At 35.0% G+C, this 8,821-nt stretch overlaps 1 protein-coding gene and 1 pseudogene across 10 annotated transcripts in view; both read left to right on the forward strand.

Moving 5' to 3' along the window:
• Positions 1-8,821, forward strand: part of Nubpl (nucleotide binding protein like) — a 332,275-nt gene that overhangs the window by 204,679 nt on the left and 118,775 nt on the right. The gene's annotated exons all lie outside the window — the stretch shown is intronic.
• On the forward strand, positions 2,144-3,500 carry LOC104868714 (annotated as a pseudogene).

Raw genomic sequence — 8,821 nt, forward strand, 5'->3', positions numbered from 1 at the left:
CAAGGCAGGCCACCGAACCACTGAGCTAAATCCCCAGCCCATAACCCTTAATGATTCTTCAGAAACAGCCCATGGCCTAAGTAATTAGTTGGTGGGTGTTTTATATAACTCTAAATGCTTCTTACTACAAGTGATAGTGATATCCTAAATCAGACAGTTTTTTTTGTTTGAATTTTGAATTTACTATACAATTTAAGATTTTTAAAGGCTTCTGATGAGTGAATAGCCTCACTTGCTAATGGAATTCTAGTTTGGTTGGATATTATATACCTTAATGAGAAAAGTTTTCCCCAAATCAGGTAAACCTTAAAATTTAGGTTTGCATATTTTTAGGTAAAAAGAGCTGAAAAGCAGGACCAGACCAGGATCATAATAAGCCTTTATTTATGAGGAGGGTCTTCTGGGCTGTCTCAGAACAAAGGAGAGAAAGTAATATGGCTGAGACAGGGAGAGCTTCTTACAGGATTGTGTTGGGGCTTATAGGAGCTGGGGTATGATTGAGTGATGTAGTGGCCCGGGATTGGGGGAGCTTGTGACATTACTAGGATGTGCTTGTGTCATCACTAGTTAGGGCCATCTTAAGGTGAGGGAAATCTAACACATATCTCTACTCATTTAAAGCAGTTAGGGTTACATTTTACCCAACTTCTTAGAAACTACATTATGCTAATTCTTATAGTTGAGAGTAGGACTAAGAGTATTTTTTTAAGAAGGAAGAAATAGCAATTGGAAAGATTAAGGGAATGAAAATATGAGTCTTGCTCTTGTCAGGCAAAGTCATAACTCTATTTCTTACTTACCAGGTTAAAGATTATTAGATGAATGTTGAAGAATTTGTCAGTTTTTATTCTGGGTAGAACTTATCATTTAAATAGGGAGAGCATGAGGAAGCAGAAATACAGTGAAATGAAAACAACAAAGAAATATAGTGAAATGTTTTACTAAGACAGAAATGGGGTGGGGTGTAAGGAACAGGGAAAGGGGATGTTACCAGAACCCCTGCAGTGGGTCCTGGCCTCCTGTGAGCCATGACAGCACAAGGTAAATTAATGAATAAAGACAGGAGAGGAGACTTAGAGAGGAAGCTGAGCTTTGAGCCTGATCAGTGCTGCTCTGGGCAGCAAAGTCAAGGCACCCCTAGCTTGCCAGACCTTTATTTGGTACATAAGGTGACTTAGAGGGTAGTGTGAAACCTAGGATAATGAGGAACTTATGCTGATGAAGAACCTAGGTCCACTACAAACTTCTGTTGATTAGGAATTTGTCCCTCCCCAGGTGGAACCTTTCTCTTGCTATTTGGTTCTTAAGGAACCAGGAAGTCTTCAGGTGATGCAGTCCTGCCCTGGAGTGTCACAGCATCACGGGACCATGGAGATTTTAGCTGTGACCAGAGGCCAAAATGGAGTTATGTCTTGACATGCCATAGCCAGCCTATAGGCAGGAAAACTAGGCCTAATCATAATTTAGTTGTGAAATGATTTTTCCTCAAAATTATGTAGAATTGCTCCCAACAGTGGGGGAATATGAATGAAGTGGGAGTGGGGAAAAAAAAAGCAAAAAATTCTTACTTGGGAAAAGGTAGAATAACAAAGAAATTTTATGGTATGAGCCTCATTTGAGGCCTTATGTTATATACATAAATATAAATATAACCTATTTTATATTACAAATAATGTTAATAGATATATCATCTATTTTGTGTTTAAACAAGCAGATTGAGAATCTTCTAACTGCATTTTTGAATTGATATTCAGAATACAATTTCTCACCTAAAAGATGTTTGATGGAACTAATTTGCATTGAAACATTCATGATGATTCTGAGTAAGAAATATACACAAAAGCACAAAGCACTTAATTATATTTCTTTAAAAATAAAATATCTCAGAATTCAAAATATTTTATGTCTATGCAAGATAATAGATTACTTTATATATTTTATTGTATTGAAAGACCTTATAAATTTTTTTTTACTTTCAGGCATAGCTGAAATACCATTCTTATTTTTAAGCCACTGTAAATTAATCCAGCATTCTTTCTTTCAACAGTTTTTCTTGGTCTAAGATTATTCTCTGTAATTATTGAAATATTTGATCTGCATTTGTAGTGATTGAAATTATATTTGTGTTCATTTTCTTTTTTCACTTTGTAATTTTTTTTTGACACATAGAACTGTTTCTTTCACCTCTTAAGAGCACATGAAAGCAAGGGAAGTACAGCCAGAGCTGTGGGCACCTTTTTGGCCTGTGGTGTTGCAGATTCATTCTGAAGGAACTGAAAATTTAACCTTACAAAATGTCCAAAATGCCATTTTAAGTCCCATTTCCCTCCCCAGTTCCTACAACACAAATGGGACACATTCCATACAGTTAGCTCATCTACAACAACCATAGGCTGGGAGAGAACCCAGGTAGCAACAGCCAGGTCTTATGATTCCAGAACCACTATAGCTACCAGATAAGCCACTGATGCCCTACATGAGGTACAGCAGAAAAGTCTCAGAGCAAGTGAAGACTTGCACTCCTGACCTAAAGTTGTGGGAGATTGGCAAGATTATTGGTGGCATGTGGCAAGATCCTACTGATGAAGAGAAGCAAGAATGTTTAAATGAACATAAAGAAAAGATAGGAGCACAGTGAATCTGTGAAGGCCTGTCATAATTCCTCCGTCATATGTTGCTTACATCAGTGCAAAAAGTTGTACAGAAGCTTAAGAAGAAGAAAGTCGACACAGACAGTCTTGCATGAAGAAAGGAAAACCTTACATGAGCATTCAATCTGCTGAAAGTCCAGGTGGTTATGGGGATGGCTTTTCCATGAAGCATGAAGCCGCTGCTAATTTCCAGAGAGACCACTGCCTCATCAGTGAAATCCTCAGTAAGAGTGTGGTACCAGACCTTCAGTCAGTTGTCACAACAGCTAGGATGCAGGACTTCAAGTGACAGGTCTAATCCTTAATAGTTTGTGATTTATTAACAAAACTGGAAGCTACACTTCTTCAAATACAGTTAGGGCACCAGGAAAAGAATAGGAAATTCCTGGAAAGCACAGATTCATCTAACAGTGAATTAAAAAACTTGTGTGGTCTGAAGGTGGAAGTAGATACGGAAAAGATTGCAGTTGAAATCTCCCAGGTTGAGGCAGAGGCCAGCAGAAGGCAGGAGAAAGTTGGGAAGACAAAGGAGCAGGCAGGTCCTAAGCAGGCAGCCTGGCCCCCAGGGAGGAGCAAAGCCAAGGAAAAGAAAAAAGCATTCTGATGGAGACAGGATACATACCTTGTAGAAATGACAGAGAGCCCACAGAACCATGGAGACAGCCCAGCCTCTCTGGAGGACAAGGAGAGTGGGCTGGAGGGAGTTGGCAGCATGGCAGAGGAAGAAGCTAGCGACAATAACACAGGATGCAAGAGCAACAGTGCAGCAGTCGCGGGGCACCAACAGACCCTGTACCAGAAGACGAGGGGAAAATCCCAATAAATGTTGCCTTGTTTTATGTGTCCTAAATGGTTTTCTGAATTAAAAACTGGTTTTTGGTTAAAAAAACTTACATGAGTAGAGTCCATTTAACAGAGGTGGTATTGAGAGTGGCAGATGTAACCAGAGCTATCATTTGCATATAAAAAGAACATTCTGAGAAACCTATTTACTATTAAATAAGCTATATTTACACATAAAGTCTAATGGAAATCAGTAGGATTTGTTCAACTATTAGCCACAATATGACTTATGAATAATTGATTATATAGGGGTGATTTTGTCATTTTTATCTCACCAATTACAGATACTCTGTAAATGTATATTATCAGAGTGAGAGAACATTTAAAATTTTTATATGTAGAATTTCTTTTCTGCATGAAAATCAAGATAATATGTACCTTGAGACTATAATGTTAAGTGAAACACACAAGTTTAAATGTCTCATGTTTTCTTTTATATGAAAAACCAAAATATAAATAAAGAGCAAATTAAAAGATAGTTAATAGGAAATAGGGAAATAGTTCTCAATGGAGATAAATAAAAAATGGAGGGAAGGAAGGCAGGGGAGGTAGGGAAGGGAAAGGGGATGAAAAAAGGAATGAAGAAGTGTTAAGTACCTGTACGGACTTCACATAAAAAATGTAAATGTTATATACTGCAAACATGTGCTAATAAAAATAAATAAAATAATACAATATGTCTTTAGAAATCTGGTCATTTAGAAGGTAATATTAATTACTTTTATTGTTGATATGTTGAGGTTGCACTCTTTCTTTCCCTTCACTCTTCAACTTTCCACATTCTTATCTGTCTTTTTAAGGAGAGGCAAAGGAAACCCAACAGGGCAATTTGAATTATTAGTATTCAGAAATGGGAGAATGGAAAATTAGCTTCTGAAGAATGAGTGCGTTCTATTCTCTTCCATGATTAATTGGTTAGAATTAATTAACTACTTATTTTTAAGCTCTGCTTTTCCCTTGTTCTATATTCTGGCTGTATGTTGAGGCCTTCTCTTTGTGCTGATCCATTAGCTGGCATAATAGTTTAAATTAAAATAATAATTTTTTATTCTTCTTTAATTTTTTTTTTTTTTTTGTACCAGGGATCAAGTTCAGGACAATGAGCTTGCAAGGCAGGTGGTGGCACTTCTGAGCTAAATTTCCAGCCAACTACTTTAGTTTTTTAACCTGTCGTGTATTTTGTTAATATCTATCTCTATATCTTTGTATAAATAGAGATATAGATTAGGTATTGATATAGAAGTGGGGGGGATTCAAAGAAATAAAAGAAGAAATTTGTCCTGTATTTTTATTTCAGCAAAAATTTTGCTTAGAGAAAAATATCAATAAATGGTATTTTGTTTTTGCTTTCTGAAAATTTATATTATCTTTTGGTCAAGGTGCATACAAATAGCAATAATGATTTGATAAATACTGAATTACCATATCATAACCTGATGATTTTATTTCCTAAATTCACCCCTCTTGATATTTCCCATAAAACAAATTGCCCAGGCAAAATACCTAGAACTCATTCTTGGTTTCTTTCTGTTTCTTCCCCTATTTATAAAATTTATGGCCGGGCGTGGTGGCGCATGCCTGTAATCCAGCACTTGGGAGGCTGAGGAAAGAGGATTGCTGTGAGTTCGAGGCCAGCCTGGAACTATATAGTGAGTTCCAGGTCAGTCTCAACTACATAGTGAGACCCTGTCTACAAACAAACAAACAAACAAATAAAAAATAAAATTTTTGAACAAGTCTTCTAGACCTTGCTTTCAAAATACATCTGCAATTGGCTACCTCTCTTCATCTTCTCTACTGTTCTAGTACAAGCAACCATCATTTCTTATGTAGAATATTGTAAGAGACTCCTCAGTGGTTTCTCTTGCTTTCTTACATATCATTGTCTTCCCTAGGCACTATTCAGAATAATCTTTAAAGACTTCCCTGGTTAAACATTCTAGTATGCCAGGTAACCAATTCATTTGTTGGAAAATTTTAAAAGAAAATCAGGTATTATGCTTTTCCCATATTCTTAACCAAGTAATTGATGAGGAAACTTTCTTTTCTGTAGAAGTATTCCAGCTAAGAAATGAAGAAGGAATAATAGAATTTAATATCAGCATTTTATAACCCTCAATAGAATATTATAATAATCTAGGCAAGAGATACTACTGTCTTGTAATGTCATACACACAGAAAAAACAATGTGTATTTTCTTGCCTCGAGTGAAAGTATATGGCCTAAAGTATTGAGTAACCTTGCCAAACTCAACTTGAATCTAGTTAAATATCCAGATTTAGGAAGTACATTAAATAGAAAAACTTGTTAAGTGATACTGTGAGAATGCAATAAATAAAACCAGCATAGGTAAAATCCTACAAGATAAATAATAACTCCAGTTTTTTATTAAAAAAGTTAAGGAAGGATAACCTATAGATTATAAAGATGATAGCCATATTTACAAGAAGAATCTATCTTTTAGACATACATGCTGAAATATGTTTATGAAATGATCTGAGGTCTGACGAGTGGATAAGGAATGAGTAAGGGGTATAAATTAAACAAGACTGGCCATGAATTAGTTTGTTGGGACTAAGTGATGAATAGTACATAGGGGTTTGTTTTGGGCTTCTTTTTCTTTTCACTTTTTTTTTTTTAATTGAGTTTATTGGTACATTTAGGGATACAGTACAGTTACATTCGTTGTTGGGATCATGTACCTTTACATGGCAAGTCTTGATTCTCATTATTTTCTCCTTACCTCTGCCCTCCCTTTCATATGTTTTTAAGCTTCCTATAGTTAAATACAAAACAAATTACATTCGTTTGGGATCATGTACCTTTACATGGCAAGTCTTGATTCTCATTATTTTCTCCTTACCTCTGCCCTCCCTTTCATATGTTTTTAAGCTTCCTATAGTTAAATACAAAACAAAACAAAATGCCATTGTTACTAGACTATAATTCAAAGAACCTTAGCTTCAAGGTTCTACTTACCTCATCTTTACCAGGCTCACCCTTGCTCAGAATATATTTCTTCTTTTCTTTGCATAACTCAAGTTCATTTCCATCTTAGGGCTCTTGCACTCTAGGGAATCTCCTTTCCCCAGATCTTCAGTGTCCGTTGACATTAGATCTCATTTTAAATGTCAGAAGAGCAGGCTCTCAGAATCCGTATCATCTTGTTTTATTTTCATGAGAATATTTTTATGATTATTGACTGTTTCCAGTCATTAGAGTGTAAGTTCCATGAGGGTAGTGCTGACTTCTTGACTATCTTATTCACTGTTGAATTCCTCGCATTTCAAGTATTTGGCAAATAAATTGGTACTCAATAAATGTTTTTTGAGTGAATCATAATTAAAAGTCTGTTAAGTTGTTGAATCTTAACTTTTATTTTTTCATATATAATATCAATAATATATGCTACTGTTGCTAGAGAAATTATTTAAAACTCATTGGCATTTTCACTATTAATGTTTTTAAAGGCTCATATGTGAGGAAATTAGCTCTATTAGCAAAGCTTCAAAAATTAGAAAATTCACAAAATGTCAAAAATTTGCTAAGTGTTTGTTTGAAAATATTTTTATTGTGGTTAATCTTATATAAAAGCTGCTTTTTTATCTAGATAAATAGAGGTAAAGATTTGTGATGTGTGTTTATGTGTAATGTGAAAATTTGGCAAACAGTTCTTGGCTCAAGTGAATAATAATGAAACATGTATAATTATATCTTCCATTAAAAAGGAACTGAGAAATACTGTATATGTAAATGCATAGAGGAGATAAGACTGGTAAATTATGAGACCTCTATCAAAAAACACACAGCACGGTACAGTCACCTGATAGGGATACATTCTGAAAAATTTGTCTTCAGGTGATTTTTCATTATATAAACATCATCTAGAGTGTGTATGTACAGAAACCTAGATAGCATACGCCAGTCATTTGCTGTGGCCTTTTGATGCAGTCAGGCTACACATTAAGCATGAGATACATCAGGCTGCTGCTGATATAACATTGAGTATTGTTTTACAGTAAATTTTGCTTTTATGAGTAGCAATATACTCTAAAGGTATGATACAAAGTATATGTAAACCAATAGTGTAGTTATTCATTATTTATGGACCTTACATAACTATGCTATACTTTTATATAACTGGCAGCATGATAGGTTTATTTATATCAGCATCACCGCAAATGAGTTATGCATTGTACTACTGCATTATAACAGCTACAATGCCATTAGACAACAGAAATTTTTCAGCTCCTTTATAATCTTGTACAACTACTATTACATATCTGGTCCTTTGTTGACTGAAACAGTCACGAGGTGTATGAGTGAATCTTTTCAAGTAAGTGTTGCCATTGAGAATAGCTATGTAGAAAAGCTCTTCCTAGTGGTTATTGTATAAAAATGATGTGTTTCACTTGTAAAATATTTTTTATCCTGTTTTTTATTACTGAAAATATAATATGGTGTCTTCACACTTGTCCTTGAGAAGCTTTTCCTCACAGCAGAATGAGGGCTGCTGAGTGCTCAGGGGCTCATTTTGCCATGGCCGAGGTGGTTCCTCTCACCATTCTCCTTGAATGGCAGAAGGGAGTCTTAGATCATGGCTTTTCCACCAGAAATAGGCCATTGTCTGCTTATTTTCTTTGCTGTCATCTAGTAAGTAGACAGATCTGGAAACTAGATTTGTGTTAGATTTGGGTGTTTGCCAAGACAAATTTTTGTTTCAGTAGATTGGCTTGTTTATTCATTTGCTCATTTTTTCCCTTACTCATTACAGGTTTATTGTGCTTGTCATGTGGAAAATATTATTTGTGAGCAAATCATACAGTACCAGAGATTAACTTATTTTAGGGGTCTTGCTTTTAATAATTTCATTTTTGTAACTTTTCTTATGGAGTTACACTGAGAATAAGTTTTCAAGTTACATGTATGCGATACATATATAATGCTAACTTTCTAAATAGATGAATAAAGCTTTTATGTATTTGCAAATTAATGAATTTATTTTGACAGAATTGTATGTTTTTGATGTACAATAGCTATTTTCAATAGGTGTACATTTTGAAATGGCAAAATCAAACTAATATCTATTTTCTCACATACTTTTTTTTTTTTTAAATTATTGAGTTTATTGGTACATTTAGGGATACAGTACAGTTACATTCATTGTTGGGATCATGTACCTTTACATGGCAAGTCTTGATTCTCATTTTTTCCCCTTACCTCTGCCCTCCCTTCACCCCCTCCTCCCCTCCCCATCTACAAACACTTTATTTTCATCTTTTCATTCTCTCACATTTTTTTCTTTTCCCTTTTTGTTCTTCCCCTAC

The sequence above is a fragment of the Fukomys damarensis genome, unplaced genomic scaffold (assembly GCF_012274545.1).
Source record: "Fukomys damarensis isolate Sample0158 unplaced genomic scaffold, DMR_v1.0_HiC HiC_scaffold_17, whole genome shotgun sequence".
NCBI classification, from domain to species: domain Eukaryota; kingdom Metazoa; phylum Chordata; class Mammalia; order Rodentia; family Bathyergidae; genus Fukomys; species Fukomys damarensis.